The sequence below is a fragment of the Camellia sinensis genome, chromosome 2, assembly GCF_055761805.1.
Source record: "Camellia sinensis isolate YWXY chromosome 2, ASM5576180v1, whole genome shotgun sequence".
Classification (NCBI taxonomy): domain Eukaryota; kingdom Viridiplantae; phylum Streptophyta; class Magnoliopsida; order Ericales; family Theaceae; genus Camellia; species Camellia sinensis.
Window position 1 is genome coordinate 52,068,128 of NC_138962.1, and position 19,728 is coordinate 52,087,855.

Genomic DNA, 19,728 nt, shown 5'->3' on the forward strand with positions numbered 1-19,728 from the left:
TTCAAAAGGCATAATCATTTTGTGAGGCTTGTATAAAATGTATATTAAGAATTTCCTATTGGGCTTTATGCTCACCCTATGGGATTTTGTGTAGGAAAAGATGTGGTAGTTCCGCCTAACTAAGGCCGTGGATGTGCGTGTTAAGAGCACAAGGCTCTCATTTTGTTGTGAATAAATTTTTTGTAAGCCAAGGGCTATATTTGTATGGGTTCGAGTAACCATTTTATGTAACCAAGCTTAAGCCTTGGACTTTGTAGCCCCTTGAGGGTGTTATTTATTTTGACTTGATGTTTTACATGCTATAGGTTCATGTACCGAAGTCATTGAATGTATATCCGCATGGGAACAATTTTTTTTTTGGTAAACACTTTATGATTAAATACTCCAATGTTGGAGAATTACTTTTATTATCATTAAGAGCATTGGTTGATATATTTTAATGGTGTTATCTTTTCAGGGCATTATAGTCAAGCTCTTTATTATGATCATCATCATCTTCTTCATTTGGATCATTGTTCCAGAACAACAGAGGCAAAGTTTGGGGCTCAACAAAGGCTTCATCAAAGCTACGTGGCTCAAAGGGTCCGAGCCCAAAGGCCTTCCTAACCACAGTTATTGAGGTCGAACCCTTTCGCGTGTCCAAGTTGAAGCTCCATAATTACCATATACATATATATATATATATATATCCAAGAACAACAATACAAAAGTCACCACAAACTTGTATATATAAAAGATGGGTTTGATTTGATCAGATCAAACTAGAAAGTAGCGATATAGAGTTTGTGGGAGCCGAATATTAAAGGAGGCATACTTTAACAGACAGGTATTGCCCAGCTCTATCCAGAACCATCAGGATGCCGAATATAAAGGGGAGATGGGCCGAATAGGTACTGAGCTATGGAGCCGAGTAAATATGAACATAATGAGCGAAAAGTGGACCTGGCCCCGAGGACCAGGGAACGAGTATGAATAAAGGAATAGCAGACTGAGAAAGGTATGTGATAATTGTGGTGTTTAACTTAGAATACAAGTAATCTAGAACGAGAGACTGACTTGTCCGTCGGAGTGCTAATTCCGGCACCCCCGACCGGATTGTTTACTTCCTTTCAAGTGCCTATCGGTGGATCACGAGCGTCCTCCAGGATCAGAAGAGTATTTCCTAAAACCATTTCCCCACAATTGGCGCCGTCTGTGGGAATACTCAAGCACCTCCATGGCAGACGCAACAGAGGACCCTCCAATAGTCGCTGATGACACCACACAGATAGACGACTTCACTCCAACAAACACGCACGGACCAGAGCCTAACCCAGTAAGACGCGTTTTGAACTTCAGTTCACCTTCGACTCTAGAACATGAGGCAATGCAGGCGATCGTGGAGCAGCAAAGAAAAACGAGTAGCGGTTAGAGAACATGATCGCTGAGAACGAGCGTCTCCATCAGGATTTGGCACTGGAGGTGGCAAAGTCCAAACAAGCCGTGCGCCAAGACCCAGAGCGACCTCTGAAAGTAGGTGGTCGACGACCTCGAGCCCGGCAACAAGACACTGATAGCGACTCCGACTCACTATCTCCGGAACCCAAAAAGAAAGGACGACCTACAACTTCCAGCTCCTCTGAAGAGAGCCCACGCGTAAGGCATAAGCGCAGAAGAAACGACTCAGATGACGAGGACCAGCATGATCCTTTTGTGCGACGGATCGCAAGGGCAATCTTGCCTAAAAATTTTAAAGCTCCGTCTTTTACTCTCTATGATGGCAAGTCTGACCCCACCGATCATATCCGCCACTACAAGCAAGCCATGACATTGCACGCAGATGACGAAGCCCTCATGTGTCGAATATTCCCCAGCAGTTTGGGACCACTGGCTGTCAGGTGGTATTACAAACTGGAGCCAGCTTCGATCGAAACCTTCCACCAATTACAGAAGTCTTTCAGGGCCAAATTCATCACAAATGAGGTTCAGCCAAAACAAGCTGACTCACTTTGGGAAATGAAAATCCTGCCACGATATTGGGAATGCTTTAATCTTGTAGATGATGCTTGCAATGACTCCATGGCCATCACCGCCTTCAAAATGGGACTACACCCAGATAGTGCCCTCCGCAGTTCCTTGACTAGAAGACCTCCCAAAACAGTCTGGGGGTTGATGAAGAAAGTAGAAGAATACTGCAAAGTAGAAGATGACGCTTTGCGGGTTAAAGCCAGACACAGTACCACCAAAACGGCCCCCCCTGAGATTGCCCAGCCAATAAGTTCTGTACCTCCTAAGAGCCATGAACCACACCAGCGGACTAAACGATATAAGAAACGAGATTCTCGCCGACCAAGCGATCAGTGCCCACACCGAACAAATGAGCAATTGCAAGTTGACAACAGGCGCACAAAGCGCACTGACAAGAAATATATGGAGCTATCAGATTCAATCAGCTCGGTTATGTCCCAAATCCAACATCTTCCATTTTTTAAATGGCCATCCAAAATGGTGGGACCTCCCGACACGAGAAGACGGGATAGACGGTGTGAATATCACAAAGATCACGGTCATGATATGGATAGCTGCTATGCTCTGAAAGACCACCTTTAGGAATTGGTGCAAGATGGTTGACTTCAGCAACACGTACGAAAGAACGCAATCAAAACTGTTGCCCTTAGGCAGGATTCGCCTCCGCTCGGCATCAGTCATATGATCTACGACCTTCTAATGCCACTCGCCGTACATGCAATTCAAGCCCCCCAGAAGCAACTCACACCATCGAGGCAGCCCCATGATGCTCTGAGTATTATCTTCAATGATTCCGATCTTATCGGCGTAACACTCCTCCATAGTGATCCATTGGTCATTGAGCTACACGTAAATCGATTCGTCGTTGAACAACGTCTTCATAGACCAAGGAAGCACTTCGAAGGTTATGTATTACCGAACCTTCGTCAGACTCGGTCTCAATCAATCAGACTTGTCTCTGGCTCCCCATCCATTGTTTGGCTTCAACGTGAATCCAGAGTATCCGTTGGGGAGGATCACACTACCCGTTCGAGCCGGCTCACGAACGATGGATGTAGAATTCTTGGTCATCAAGCTCCCATCGCCGTATAATATCACCATGGGGTGAACTTGGTTGCATGCTATCCAAGCCGTGCCTAGCACCTACTATCAGCTGCTGCGCTTTCCTACCCAACATGGTATTGAGCAAATCTGTGGTTCCCGGCACTCTGCACCAGCACTCTATCCCCCTCCTGAAATACCGAATCGGAACATCCTCGACTAACACGGTCATCATCGGAAGGATTCCATATCGGCTCAGAAACACTTTACAGCCCTAAAACTCGAGACTTGTCATTAAACCCGACTTGTGGGGAATGATCTCAGTTCTAAAATGATTCTCCATGTATATATTCCTCCTTTGTAAATGCAAGGATTCTTTTTGGGCAGATATGATCCCATCTTCTGCCAAATCTAATTAAAAAGGGCATTCCGACCAAAAAGCCCACTCGGCGCATGACGCCGTTGGACCGATAAAGCCTCCGGATTCGGAGCCCCCTCGGCGCATGACGCCGTTGGGCCGATAAAGCCTCCAGATTCAGAGCACCCTTCGTGGATATCACGATTGGCCAAGTAAAGCCTCCGGATTCGGAGCCCCCTCAGTGTATGACGCCTTTGGGCCGATAAAGCCTCCGAATTCGGAGTGCCCTTCGTGGATATCACGATTGGCCAAGTAAAGCCTCCGAATTCGGAGCCCCCTCAGTGCATGATGTCGTTGGGCCGATAAAGCCTCTGAATTCGGAGCGCCATTCGTGGATATCATGATTGGCCAAGTAAAGCCTCCGAATTCGGAGCCCCCTCGGCGCATGACACCGTTGGGACGATAAAGCCTCTGGATTTGGAGCCCCCTTGGCGCATGACGCCGTTGGGCCGATAAAGCCTCCGGATTCGGAGCGCCCTTCTTGGATATCACGATTGGCCAAGTAAAGCCTCCGGATTTGGAGCCCCCTCGGCGCATGACGCCGTTGGGCCGATAAAGCCTCCGGATTCGGAGTGCCCTTCGTGGATATCATGATTGGCCAAGTAAAGCCTCCAAATTTGGAGCCCCCTCGGCACATGACGCCGTTGGGATGATAAAGCCTCCGGATTCGGAGCCCCCTCGGCACATGACACTGTTGGGCCGATAAAGCCTCTGGATTCGGAGCGCCCTTCATGGATATCACGATTGGCCAAGTAAAGCCTCCGGATTCGGAGCCCTGTTGGCGCATGACGCCGTTGGGCCAATAAAGCCTCCGGATTCGGAGCCCCCTCGCCGCGTCTCGCCGTTGGGCCAATAAAGTCTCCGGATTCAGAGCACCCTTGGCGCATAACGCCTTTGGGCCGATAAAGTCTATGGATTCGGAGCGCCCTCGGCACATAACGCCGTTGGGTCAATAAAGCTTCTAAAAGCCGAATAACATTTCGAATTCGGAGTGCCCTTAGTGCACATTCGAGCAGGGAAATGTAACTCGAGCCGGCACAGCGGCATAAACGAAACAAAACGTGCCAACACTCGAAATAAGATGCTTAACAAAAATTCACAATGAAATACAAACTTTTAAAATAAAACATTTTATTCGATTAAACAATAATTACAAAAACGCAATTCGCGTTCGAGCATTACAAAGTCTACTTTCATACGGCGTCACCTTCATCCTCACCCTTCTCAAATTTCGAAGGCGAAAGAGGGGAAGTGGTCGCGAAGGTACAACGGCAACGCCGAATCGACGCCCGCTGCCCTGAGAGCATCTGTAGCTCGAAATTCTTCGATTTGACCACGCTTGAACCCACAATGTTCACACCGGCGTGACAATCATCCTCAAGGTCGAGAGCCTCGACACCATAGACAATGTCAAGGCCAAGATCCAAGACAAGAAAGGAATTCCCCACAAAAACAGTAAAATTCAACAGTTGTAGCACTACGTCGGCCTCTTCCTTCCTTCAGGGTGATCTACTTCGACGACTTGGAGGTCGACGTTCTTCCCGTTCTTTGAACGCCCCACCCCTCGCACGGGTGGGTTCCTTGTTGCGATTCATTGCAGTATTAAGCTCAGCCAAGGTTCGAGCCCCTCTTCTGCTGTTGAAGAAAATTCCATTTGACATTCACATTTGTCTGCCCCATGCAACAAAGTTGTTTTAAAGCAAGTCTGAACACAGTAAGTGAAATTACTAGGGCAAAAAGTCCAAGGCAATCTATTTTTAATCCTTGCGGTGACCCCGAAGCAATGTCATTAATACTGAACTCCAAAAGACGGATGCTGATAGATGTTGGCCATAGCCATTCTATGTACTAATTTTTGGCTTTTTTGAGTTAAAATGGACTAATTATGGCAATTAAAGATGGGATGACAGTTTCCGGATTCGAAGCCCCTGGAACATGGCACGTTTGGGCCAATTAAGCCTTCGAATTTAGAGCCTCATCGACCCATCACGCCGACCGATACAAGTCTCCGAATTTGAAGCCTAATTGGTGGAGCGATCTTGACAAGCCGACACGTAACCGTTCGGAATTAAATGACTACTTGAGCCAGACAATGTTTATACAATGAAAACATATGCAAACACGTGTGTGTCGAATGTAGATTACAATGACACATTTAAAATAGGACGTTTTATACAATCAGGCAACAATTACACAATTACATAGTATTTTTATACGGCGTCGTCCTCATCCTCACTCTTCTCGACATCAAAAGTAGAAAACGGAAAATGATTACGTTGGTAGAGTGGCAGCGCCGAATCAATTCCCGACGCCCGGAAAGCTTCCGTGGCTTGAGATGCCCTGATCCAACCGTGCTTAAAGCCACGATTCTCAGATCGACAAACTTTTTCGGCGAGCTTCTCTTTGGTCTTCTGAATTCCGACCAGTCGGCCGTCATGAAAGCCCTTTTCATAGGCCACGTTTCTCGCAGTCTCGATCGCAAACATGCTCATCGTATTACGATCGGCGATCGTATCACTAATCAGCCTTTGAGTAACCCTCTCTACGACAACCGGGTTGGGGGGGACGGCTGATTGGGGCGACGCATGCTTGTTTTTCCTCAGCTCGCACTAGGCCTTTTCGGCGCGAGCTCCTAACTTCTGAATGTGTTCGTCTCTCTGTTCTATGTCCCGACAAGCGGCGCGGAGATGTATACCGATCTCATAAGCCGCGGAAAGTCCCTTCACCGCCCCGTGAACGCCTTCACGAAACATTTCGAAGTCCGAACGGCCTACCATCGATTGCTGAACTTCGGGCTGAAAAATCTGTCGAGCAAACTCAACTGCCACATATGTGTCTTGAATGATGGAATCTGCCTCCGTCATCGGTCTGTTACCCACGAAGACTATAAAACTCAATGGGCGAGAAGTTGCGTCGGATTCCCTTCCAGGATGAGATTGAAAAGACTTATGCTGTGGCTGACTATCCCCCCTAGGCGATCTACTTCGACGTTGAGAAGATTGGTGTCTCTCCCAACCCCTCAACGTCCTACCGCCCGTGCGTGACGGTTCACCGCTTCGATTCATGGCACCTCCCAGCTCAGCTAGCATCTCCACTTAACCTCTACTGTTGAAGAAAAACTTATTTGACATTCGCACTTGTTTCACCTTCCTCAAAGAGCGGGACTGAGATGCTCATTTAGCACGTAAATAGGACCCTCGTTCACAAAGTACACGCCCATTTATTCCCTATAAGGGCAGCATCTCCGAGGCTACCTCATTAATAATGAAGCGTGAATAGCCCATCCTGTACCGTCCTGTACGTCCCAATCGCCGACTGAACCGAGCCCCAATCGCCCCATCAACTGCTGATATACGGCGTTCTCGGTTCATGAACTAGCTGGGGCAAGGGCAAATTCATCAATCTATACGGCTCGAGTTCCCCAGCCGTTCCACGAATCGATTTATCTAAGCACTAGTCTTGAATTCATTTTGTTTCTGACTAAATCAAATCCTTAATTTTAATCGGCCGTTAAGTCTGCCATCTCACGCAGGCTTGACATTTTGTTCTAACTGCTGACTCTCCTAACTATACGCTCATATAACAGACAATGCGAAAAATAACTTGAGAGCATATAAAATTTTCATTCATAAACTGGGCACTGCCAGCAGACATTTTACATATGAAAATCCAAAAAATGTACATTGAATATACTTAATAAAACTGGAATGTCTCCCAAATAAATCCTCGGGATCAGACTCAAGTGGCTCAATGTCCACTTGCTTGTATGGAATTGGCACGGCCAATGTAGCTCTAACGGCAGCAAGGGCTTTGAGCCACCCATGTTTGAATCCCCGATTTTTGAATTTAGGGACTTCATCTACATATTCCTTGAAGGCGACGCTCTTCCCAGCCTCAAGCGCCGTAGATTGGCCGCCTTCAACTCCTTTAACTCAGCCTCTGCCTTGGCAAGCGCCTCTTTGGCTAACTTGAGCGATTCCTTTCTCGCGTTCGCCCTATCCTCGGCTTCAGATCTGAGCTGGTAAGAAGTCTGAGCCCTTTCCATTTTTGCTTCGGCTCGCACATTTTCCATAGCGGCCCTCATCGCCTCGAACTCGACCCTGCTCCTTTCACCTTCAGCTTCAGACTTTAAGCGGCCAATTCTTTCGACGGCATCATGCTGCCGACGGCCTAGTTCGGTTATCCTTCCAGCAGTCTGCAAAACGAATCGGGATCATCACATCAAGCAATATAGTGTGCAAACCAAATCAAACGAGCAGAAAAGAGAATACCGTATACATACCAGAAGGGCAGACTGGGCAGCGAACGCTATAAGCTCCAAATCTGGCTTTTCTTGAAACGTGGCCTTATCACCCGGCAGTGAAACCGAGGCGACCAAGCTCAACGCTACAGCTGGATCCTTTATGACGGATGCGTCATTAGAGATTGGCATGTTTTCGATCGTTGGTTGAACAACAAAAGGAACCACGTCGGATTCCTCTAAACGAGGCCTTTTGCCAACAAGACTATCCTTCGAGCCTGCGTCTCCCTCGGCATTATGTTTTTCGCCCTATTCTTTACGAACCAGTCGTTCTTCCGTGACCTGCTGTTTGGCCTCCCTCTCCGTCTCATCCAAAACGATTTGAGCCGTTTCTTCCGCAGTAACGGGTTGTAAAGATTCAACCGGGGCAGGCTCAGAACGAGCGGCCTCTGCCTTCTTTTGAGCGACCATTCGCTTGGCATTTCTTTTTCTCGCCATCTGCGTGAGATTTTCCCCAACCATGCCTTCAGAAAAATCATTGGGCAGGTCCTCCAAACCTGTAAAAATGTCTCCGAAAGAAAACTCTACCTGACCCGAAATGGATGGTGAGTTAGGCTGGTTAAGACCGACAGTTTCAAACGCTGATTTCAGAGCTTCGTCGACCTCTTCGGCCTCGGTAAGGAACTCCCTGGTTGATTCGATGACCACCTCGACTTCTGGCTCTAAGCCTTGCCCCAAATCGAAAGTCTCGAGACCAATCTGTCTCAGGGACTTGAAGCTGGGGAAGATAAGAGCCGAATGGTGTTGTTCGCTGGTTGGGATCGGAATGTTGTCTGAGGCCGAGAACGTAGTATAGGTAGGCTCGTACCTCAGAAGAATATGGGCGGTTTTGCCTTGTTTCTGTACATTTGGACGGCCAAAATACTTTAGCGCAGTCTTAATGTCCGAAAGTACTGCGTCGTCAGCCGAGGTCAAAACCCTCTTCAACTTGTTGCCTGCAAAAACGGAGGATTATATTTGGAGAAGTAGCTGAATAAAAGAAAGTTCAACAAATAAGGAATCACACGGCAACCTGGTTCAACCATCTATCTGGGAATAGGGTCCAAGCGATCTTTGCCTCCGTCGAATTCCCAGTTGCCTCGAACATTGACCATTACATCATCAACTCATTTGCCAGAGCTGGCAAGCATGGTTACCAAGTGATGGTCGGTGTCCCTGGCCCTGAGAAAGTAACGCCTGAGCCGACCAGAGGATTTGGCTAAAGCGTAGCAATGTCGAATCGCAGGAATGCCCAAGTTGATCCCGAGGCACCAGTTCAATTCAACAATTCCCATTACGATTCGAAAGAAATTCACATTGAGTTGCAAGGGAATCAGATCCCAGTGGCGGAGGATGGCCCTAAGAAATGGATGTAGGGGAAAACGAACGCCATCCTCCGCAATGGATAGGAGAGGGAACACGATCGTATTTGGGTCATCCCTCTCCATATCTAGGGAACTCTCCGTTACTAGAGATAGATGAACATCATCAGGAATAGAGAAATGTTTTCGGAACCCAGAAATTCGACCCTCGGAGAGGAGGTCTTTCAAATGCTTAGCCATTCTAGAGAGAACTCAAGGATATTCTAAAGCAAAAAATAAATATGGAAAGTGGGATTGCAAAGAAAAGAGACGAAGACTTACAAGAGGCAAAGGGAACGAGAAGAAGACGGAGAGGAGTTGCAGAAAATACGTCGAAGAAGAAATACCGATAGGCGGTCCAGAAGATTCAAATATTCGAAAAAGTATGTGTTCGAAGGGACTTAAACTTCAAATCATAATAAATGCGAGAGAAGCACGAATGAGGCGGGAAGGCGTTACAGTGACCGAAAAGCATGTACGCGTCCTGACATGCATCGGGAAAATGATTAACTGCCGAATTTCTGTTTTCCCAAATCAGGAACCAAACACGCCGACTAACTGATGCTAGAAGGGTGTTTGGGGGGGCAATTGTGGGAGCCGAATATTAAAGGAGGCATACTTTAACAGACAGGTATTGCCTGGCTCTGTCCAAAACCATCAGGATGCCAAATATAAACGGCAGATGGGCCGAATAGGTACTGAGCTATGGAGCCGAGTAAATATGAACATAATGAGCGAAAAGTGGACCTGGCCCCAAGGACAAGGGAACGACTATAAATAAAGGAATAGCAGACTGAGAAAGGTATGTGATAATTGTGGTGTTTAACTTAGAATACAAGTAATCTAGAACGAAAGACTGACTTGTCCGTCGGAGTGCTAATTCCGGCACCCCCGACCAGAGTGTTTACTTCCTTTCAGGTGCCTATCGGTGGATCACGAGCGTCCCCCAGGACCAGAAGAGTATTTCCTAAAACCACTTCCCCACAGAGTTTAAAAGGGAAAGTGAAAGAAGAAGATGAAAAAGTGAAAGAATTGGAAAAGAATATTTTAATAATATTTCAGGGAAAGAAATACAGAGTTTGATGGGGAAAATAAATGAAAAAGTGATTCTTAAAATAGGGAATGAATTTTTTAATAATATTTTAGTGTAAAATTTTGGTAAACTGATGGGAATGCTCTTGCACTTTATGAAGTAAATAACATGAAAAGTTTCATGAAACTAATCAAAGGGTGATTGCATAACGTACAATAAAATATTACAAACTAATCAAAGGATGATTGTATAACATACAATAAAACATTACAAACAAATTTAAAGGTGAAGAATCTTTATGAAATTTTTCATGATATTTATTTCATGAAACTTGACGTTATTGTATATATATAGTGATAAAGAAATTGAGAGGTAATACTATGATCATAATTACAAAAAAAAAAAAAAATGATTCACAACCAAACACCACATGAGGTGTAACTAAAAGGGCCCCAGCTTCTCCCCAGTCCAAGATTGGATTGGAACGTGCTGTTAGACCCATGGGGGCTCACCACGAGTTCTGTTTCGATAATCCGAACCATTCAATGTGGAGAACTCGTCGATTATTTCATTCCTGTAAAAAATCATATTGATCGGATATCGATGGCTACTTGATAACCTAAATCTGATTCAATCAAGTAGCTATCGATATCCGATCAACGTGATTTTTTACAGGGATAAAGTGCTCGACGAGCTCTATACATTGAATAGTTCAGATTATCAAAACAGGACCCGTGATTGGCCCTACGAGCCCAACAACACCGTCCAGTCCACAAAGTGGATTGGAGACAAGCCTGGCCCTAACTAAAATAATGTCCTAATAAACATTATAATGAGTCATAGCTAACACCACAATTTTTATAACCAAATCATAATCAAGTCATAACTAATAATACAATCGAAAATAACTAAAGACTATAAATGTCGTAATTAAGGCATATGGTACACACTCAAAAAGCAGTGTGTGTGATAAAATTTCTCTAAAAAAATATAATCATCCAATTATTCTAAATTTTTAACACCCTTATTGTAACAAGTCCACTCGACTCCAAAAAAAATACTTGATTAAGTTGCGTTTTTTTTTATTGATTTTTGATATACTGAAATGTGTTTAAAATGCTTTTTGATTGGTCATCTGTTTAAAATGTTCGTTCGTCTTTTTATTTTACTATTGAGACATTATTGCAATTATTTGAAGTGTCTACTTTTATATTTAAAAAAAAAAATTTGATAGATGAGAGGGACTTAAACGTTGGGCGTTTAGTCAAATGAAGAAGAAAATCTTAGGACTTAAATGACATACAAAATATACTAAACATTTTGTTTTATTTTTATTTATTTAAATTGCACATAAATTGTGTGTCAACTACTAGTTTATATTGTGAGAACATATGTTTTGAGTATGATTATAGTACCTACTTTTTATGAATAATTTTTTTTTGGTTAGAAAATGTTTATTTGTATTGATTAATACCTACCAAATTGAGTTTATAATTTATTGGGACAATTAAAAAAAAAAGTGAGCCTTGTAACAAAAAAGTAATCAGTTTTTAATTTTTTCAATTTAAATTCTAATTTTTTTTTTCAATTTAAATCATTCGTCTATTTTCATTAAATAAAACTGATAAAAAAAATAGTATTTTTGTCATTAAACTCATTAAATGTCTAAAATACACTTTTTATTGAGTTTAATGATTAAAATACATATTTTTCCATCGATTTCACTTAATGGAAATATAAAAAAAAAATGATTTAAATTGAAAACAGATCAAAAGTTTAGAATTTAAATTGATAAAATAAAAAATAAAAAATAAATTATTTTGTTACAAGACTCAAACTTGGGATTTTTTTTATAATAATTTTTCCTAATTTATTTTTTATTTTGAAACCTCATTCCTCTTATCAGTTTTACAGATCAATGTGTAGAATATATACAACAACCTAATCTCTTTTACTTAAGACTAACTATGATGAGTTAACTCTAACTAACCACACTAACTCTAAGTAACTTCTAACTAATTCTGTTACAATAATATCAAACAGATATTATAATGGATATGGAATGATTGCACTGGATTCAGCTTGTAGCTTCTCACACGTGGATGTAGATGATGGAGTTTGAGCTCTGAATGAAAACATAATCTGTTTGAATTGTTGCTGAGCCTTGGGCTGTTTAAGCTATTGTTGCTGGGTCTTGGTTTGAGCTATACTGTCATCACCCCCCTGCAAGCTCATAGAGGAAGAAAGCACCATGAGCTTGTCATGAAGAAAATGAAACTGAGAAACTGGTAAAACCTTTGTAAAAAGATCAGCAAGCTGATCAGAGGAGGCAACATGCTTGACAAAGATTTGTTTGGAGACAACTCATTCTCGGATATAATGATAATCAATAGCAATGTGTTTAGATCGAGAATGAAACACAGGATTGGAGCTCAAGGAAATTGCAGACAAGTTATCACACCAAAGGATTGGACATGGATGAGCTGTGTGTAAATCAGTGAGAACCATTTGAAGCCAACTCAACTCAGCTGCAGCTTAGGCGAGAGCTCGATATTCAGCCTCGGTGGAAGAACGAGAGACTGTAGGTTGCTTCTTGGCAAACCAAGAGATAAGATTAGGACCTAAAAAGACACAGTAGCCAGTAGTAGAGTGATGATCACTGACATTTCCAGCCTAATCTGAATCAGAGAAGGCATGAAGCTCAAGAGGACCAGGAGTAAAGGACAAGCCTCGATGAATGATACCTTTGAGATATCACAGGAAGTTTTTGACAGAAGCAAAGCCAACCTCAGAAGGAGAATGCATAAGTTGGCAGACATGATTAACAGCAAAGGAGATATCTAGTCGAGTAATGGTCAAATACTGAAGAGCACCAACAATACTGCGATTGAAGAAAGGATTGGAATAAGCCACAGTAGGAGAAGACAGTGAAGAAGGCTTAACAGACATGGGAGAAGGTGCTGGCTTACAATCACACATTCCAACTTTAGCAAGAATTTCCAAGGCATACTTAGTTTGAGAAAGAAAATAGCCAGATTTAGAGGGAGTAATAGAGACACCCAAGAAATAGTTGATGAGACCCAATTCTTTCATAGAAAATGCAGTGTGCATATGAGTAATGAGAGCGCAATATGGGCTGAATCATTTCCAGTGACTAGGATATCATCAACATACATTAGCAACATAGTCATGGTAGTAGCTGTGTGTTGAATAAACAGAGAGGAATCAGGTGAACTAATAACAAACCCATTGGTAAGAAGATAGTTAGAAAAGGTAGAATACCAAGCACGTGGTGCTTATTTAAGACCATACAATGCTTTAGTCAACTTGCAGACAAACTAAGGCTTAGTTTTGTCAACAAAACCTTGAGGTTGGGTCATATAAACTTCTTCATCCAAGATACCATGTAAGAATGCATTTGAGATGTCAAGTTGTTTAATAGGCCATACTGAAATGAAGTGCCAAGCAAAGAAAAATATGAATAGTGGGCTGTTTAGCAAGTGGATTGAAAGTCTCACGATAGTCTAAACCTTCTTCTTGGAGATACCCTTTGGCCACAAGACGAGCTTTATGTCGAGCAATTGTACCGTCAGAATTGCATTTGAGACGAAACACCCACTTACATCCAATAGCATGTTTGGTGGGAGGCAGAGGAACCAAAATCTAGGCGGATTGTTGTTGAAGAGCTGCAAACTCTTCATTCATAGCCTTGGTCTAGACAGAAGACAGGGCAGCCTCTTTATAAGAACAGGGTTTAGAATCAGTAGAAGTAATGGCAAGCAAAGTGAGATGAGCTGCCTTAGATCGAATAACCATTGGATGAAGATTAAGAGAAGAAACAATAGGAAGAGGAATAGAAGAAGAATGAAGAGAATAAGACTGAAGATCAACAACCAAAGAATCTATAGGAATAGCAAGTGAAGAAGAAGGAGATAAAGAAGAAGAAGTAGAAGTAGAAAGTACTGGAGATGATGGAGACAGCGGAGGAGTAGCTGATGAAGAGGATGGAGAAGTAGTAGGAACAACTGGTGTGGAGTGAGAACAAGATGGCCAAAAAAAAGACTGATAATGAGATAGTGAAGAAGAAGGAACATGCACAAATGAGGCAGCCAAAGGGAAAGTTTGCTCATGTAAAACAACATTCCTAGAAACATAAATGCGACCAGTGCTTGAGTCAAGACACCTGTACCCTTTGACTGAACGTATGTAGCCAAGAAATATACAAGCAATAGAACAAGACTGAAGCTTGTGATGAACAGATAGCTTGAGCCAAGGGAAGCACAAATAACCAAATGGTTTAAGAAAATGATAGTCAGATAATTGGTGAAACAAAAGTTCAAAAAGAGACTAGTTTTGAAACTTAGAGCTGGTCATACGATTAATAAGGTAAACAGAAGTGGCAACAGTGGCAAACCAATAAGCAAGAGGGACACCAGTTTGCTGAAGCAAAGCAATAGTAGTGTCTATGATGTATCTATGTTTCCTTTCAGCAACACCATTCTGTGGTGGTGTATAGGGACAAGACAACTGATGATCAATTCCATCGGTGCGAAGAAATTCTTGAAACTTAAGACCCAGATATTCAGTGCCATTATCAGTGCGAAGAATTTTCAATTTAACAGTAAGTTGATTTTCAACAAAAGCTTTGAATTCAATGAATTTTGCAAAAACTTCACTTTTAAAATGTAAAGGATAGAGCCATGTAATCTTGCTGAAATCATCAACAAACAAAACATAGTATTTAATGGAAGAAGAAGAGTGAAATGGTCCCCATATATCACTATGAATAAGGGCCAATGGTTTATTAATAAAAGTAGTTGACAAACTAAAGGGCAATCGATGTCTTTTGGCCATACAACAATGCTTACAAGGAAATGAAGAACTAGAAGCAGTCTTAGGTAATTTCAGTTTATTACAAATCAGTTACATCTTATGCAAAGAAGGATGGCCTAAGCTAGTATGCTAAGTAGAAGGAGCAGTAGTGGTGTTGAGGCAGACTTGATGAGAGGAAGATCTAAGAAGAACAACTGGAAGATGATAGAGGCCATAAGAACTAGTACCTCTATAGAGAATAGCTTTATCACTCTTGTCCTGAATCACAAAACCAGAAGAATCAAAAGTAATAAAACAGTGATTATCATACACAAATTGATGAATGGAAATGAGATTTGCAGAGATTTTAGGAACATAAAAAAGCTGTGTAAGAGTGAAATTTTGAGAAGGAGTTGGTAAAATACTAGTTCCTTTATGCTGAATAGGCAAGGCATTACCATGTTCAACCATGACCTAATCTGAACCTTGATATGGCTGATAGGACTGTAAATTTTGCAGATCATGAGTGATATGGCTAGTCGCTGCAGAATCTAAAAACCAATTGTCTGATGTAGAAGAGGCAGAGGCAATGTAGGCCTTATTCTGAAAATTATTCTGAAACTCAGATGAATTAGGAGAGGTCTTAGTGTTGGTAGACTGATAGGAAGTATCCATTCGGTACCAACAATTAAGAGCAACATGATTGTGTTTGCCACAAATTTGACAAACTACATAGGAGTTATTATTGGAAGTGTGATAACCAGATGAATTGTTATTAGAAGTGTGATAACCAGATCGACCTCATCTTCCTCTTTGGAAATAACTACCACCAGATCTGTTTCCTCTACTAAATTGAGATTGACCAGAGGAAGAATTGCGAAATCTTAAAGGCTGAGAAGAATGTTTTTGAGGAAAACCTTGATGTGCCGCAGAATAAGCCACATGCAGATCAGAAGAATTTTGTTTAGAAACTGACTCTACATGAATTTCCTCTGAACAAAGCAGTGATGATAGATTTTCCATGGAGATGGACTCAGGTCTTGCTCGAATTGTAGTTTTAAAAGCATTGTATTTAGCAAGAAGACCATTCAATGTGAGAAGAACAAGATCTTCATCTTCAACTGATGAAGCAACCATAGCCAACTGATCAAATAGAGCTTTAATCTGAGAAATATATTCTTCCATTGAACAGGATGTTTTCACAACATTATGAAGCTTGTTCTTGAGTTGATGAATATGAGACCTTAAGAGAGAAGTAAATCGTTTCTCAAGTGTGCTCCAGACTTCATGACTAGTCTTGCAATGAAAAACTGTGGTGAAGACTGCTGAGGATAATGTGGATGTAATACAGCTCAGGAGATGCAAATCAATGAGCATCCGTTGAGTATATTCATCATTCGGTAACTCTCTGATGTATTGAGAAGAAGGTGCAGTAGAACCATCAACATAACACAGCAAACCAGTAGCTCAAAGAATGTTGTGAAATTGATTTTTCCAAACAATGAAATTGGAAGAATCAAGCTTAACAGTAACAAAAGAATTTAGATTGGAGATAAGAAGTGAAAGATTTGAAAGAAGCTGATGAGAAGAAGGCAAGGTCGCCATTGATGGATCTTCAAGCTCGTGAGAGTAGTATCAGCTCTGATACCATAAAGAAGATTTGAAACCTCATTCCTCTTATCATTTTTACAGATCAATGCATAGTATATATATAACAACCTAACCTCTTTTACTTAAGACTACTATGATGAGTTAACTCTAACTAACCACACGAACTCTAACAAACTTCTAACGAATTCTGTTACAATAATATCAGACAGATATTATAATGGATATGGAATGATTGCACTAGACTCAGCTTGTAGCTTCTCACACGTGGATGTGGATGATGGAGTCTGAGCTCTGAATGGAAACATAGTTTGTTTGAACTGCTGCTAAGCCTTAGGCAGTTTGAGCTGTTGCTGCTGGGTCTTGGTTTGAGCTATACTGTCATAAAAAAAAATCTATTTTACAATATATATTATTGAACTTTCTTTTTATAATTTCTAAAAATTAGCTCTGTTTGGCTTAGTTTTTAAAATTATTGAATTATATTTTGAAAGATAAGTTGTCGAAAAGAGTTTTAAAAGTTAAAAATTTGTTTGGTCATGAGTTTTAAAAATAGTTTTGGGATGATTTTTTATTATTATTATTTTTTTTTTGTAGCTGAATAGATATGTGTGAGAAAAAATTGATTTTAGAATGTGAAAGAATGAGAGAGGAGAGAACAAAAAACGATTGATTGATTTATTAATAATAAAAAAAGAGAAGGAGAGAGGAGAGAGAAAATTGAATTTTGCCTTGTATTTTAAAAGTTTGTTAACCAAACAAAATTTTTTATTTTTATTTTTTATCCAAATCATGTTTTAACTATACCAATTAGTACATATAGCTTTATTCGTCCCGATTTAATGGAAAGATAAAATGAATGAAATAGAAATTATAGTAATGATTTAGAGCTCTAAATAATGAGCTCTAAATCCACCATTAGTGAGGTGGAAGTGGGTGGGACCCATTGCCACATCATTAGAACCAGCTCTAATAGGTGGTCTCAAGCATTTTTTATAAGAATAAATGAAATAATGATGATTCCGGTAAACATTTTGGTAAGCAATAATTAAATACAGTAAGCATTTTGGTAAGCAATAATTAAAAAGTTATGCTAGAGACCCCAAATGAATTGCTAAATGTTTTACCAAATCTCTCACATGGGTGTGGGACTGACACAAAATCACATATGTGTGGGTCCCACACCCATGTGAGAGGTTTGGTAAAACATTTGGTAATTCATTTGGGGTCTATAGCATTTTCCATAATTAAATACATTAACTGCCTCTTCATTTTGAATTGAACACACACTATTTAAGACTCTCTTTTTTTCCCTTTATATGTCCTGGTCAATTTATGCGCATTTCAAGTGGATTTGGCAATTCTCGAATAGATCTCACAGGTATGGCCCCAAAAAATTAATAACACCTAACAAAAGTTCGACCTAAAACTTAAAAAGAAGCACGCCCCAGACCCTAAACTGGACCCACTAGGCCAACCCCTTGATTACTATTTAAGCTCCAATGAGGATTACAATACTTGACAAGTAGTGCATTGGCAAAGACTAAACGGAAAATCATGGACAAGGTAAATTTTTCATTTTGTTTTATTACTTTCTTTCTCTGTATTGTTGCTTGCACTTGCTCTATGGACTCCAACACATGGGCTGAGCAAAACAAGCAACTGGTATGTATAGTGTTATGTACGAGTGCGAAATAATCTTCTCGTATAATCCTGTTGATCAAGTCTGCGCTCCTCCAAACGTTGTCGCTTTACTCCCTGAAAACACAAACGTGAGCTAGCCGGCGGGTGTGTACCGGATACCTCTCTGATGCCTAAGTCAGCAAAACAAACAAATAGACAAAAGCTCTGTGTATTCGAGAGTCAAAGTTGTGATACCTTTACACAGGTTCTGTTGTGAGCTTTTATAGTTTTTGCCTGGCACAATCCTAGTAGGACTCTTACTCCTCAATGTAGAGTCCTCCTACGAATCACACTCCTGAAAGATAATGCTTATCCTTCAACACCCTTATCACTGCTTTAACCAAGTGAAATGGTTTTAGCTCGGTAATATGACAAAACGACTGAGCTAATATTGCCATGCTTAAGCGGTAGGTTTGACCGAGCTTCACCTAGCTCGAATCTTCCCTTTAGTGCCTGTACCTCAGTTAGGCATACTCCAACTGGGCTATGAGTTACTAAAGACCGAGATAACTAGGCCCCACGCTGAACTTAGCTCGGCTCTTCTATGCATAATGCCTAGCTCGGTCCCCACCCCACCTATACCTTTGTTGCCTCTGACCGGACTAACAGAAACAAGGTCCGAGTGGTGAAGCCCACTCACCTCGGCCCATAGCTCGCTAGTTTTACGACCGAGCTACCCCAGCTATTATTTCGACCCAATGCACAGTCTAACTTCCAAAGACTCTTCCTTAGCTCAGCTCAATTTATTTATAAATTACCCTCTCAATTGCCCCTTAACCCCATCTTCACCGCATGTTTGGGGTTACTAGTTACCAGCCGAGCTAGAGGTATTTAACCCAACCGAGCTCATTCTTCACCGGGCTACTAACGAGGCTGGTTCGTAAACGTCTTTTCAAATGCTCTGCACGTCTGAACCATTTTCTATTCCCTTGGACACGTGGCTGGCTCCCATTAGCCAAGTGTAGCTGTCACATCCGTCTTCATACTCCGCAAAATTTGAACAGTCCCGCCCAAATCTTTGCTTTATACAAAAACCCTACTTTTTCAAGTCAAACACTCCACTGTTCATCTTCTCTTATTTGCCTTTCAGAATCTTCATTTTCGCGTCCATAGCGCCTGAAAAGCTCTTGTTCTAGCCTGGCATCTCCAATGCTTTGATCTTCATTCTCTGAGCTCAAAAACTGTAAATGACTCACTCATTCGCTTTTTCTGTTTGTTTTCATGAGTATGTATAGCATAGATATGTATATATACACATATATTTCTGTTGTTTTGTATACACTCCTGTAGTTCCAACGCAAATTTTAAAAACCATATTCCCAGTTTCCTACTTACACTCTAGCTGGATATCACCATCAATCTGTTGTGAAATCCCTTCGATCCAAAGCAATACCACGACCGAACTAGGAACCTGTTTGTTCTAAGGTGCACACACAACCGGACTAGAAAACTCCATCCACTAACCAAACTAAGACTTGCGCCATTC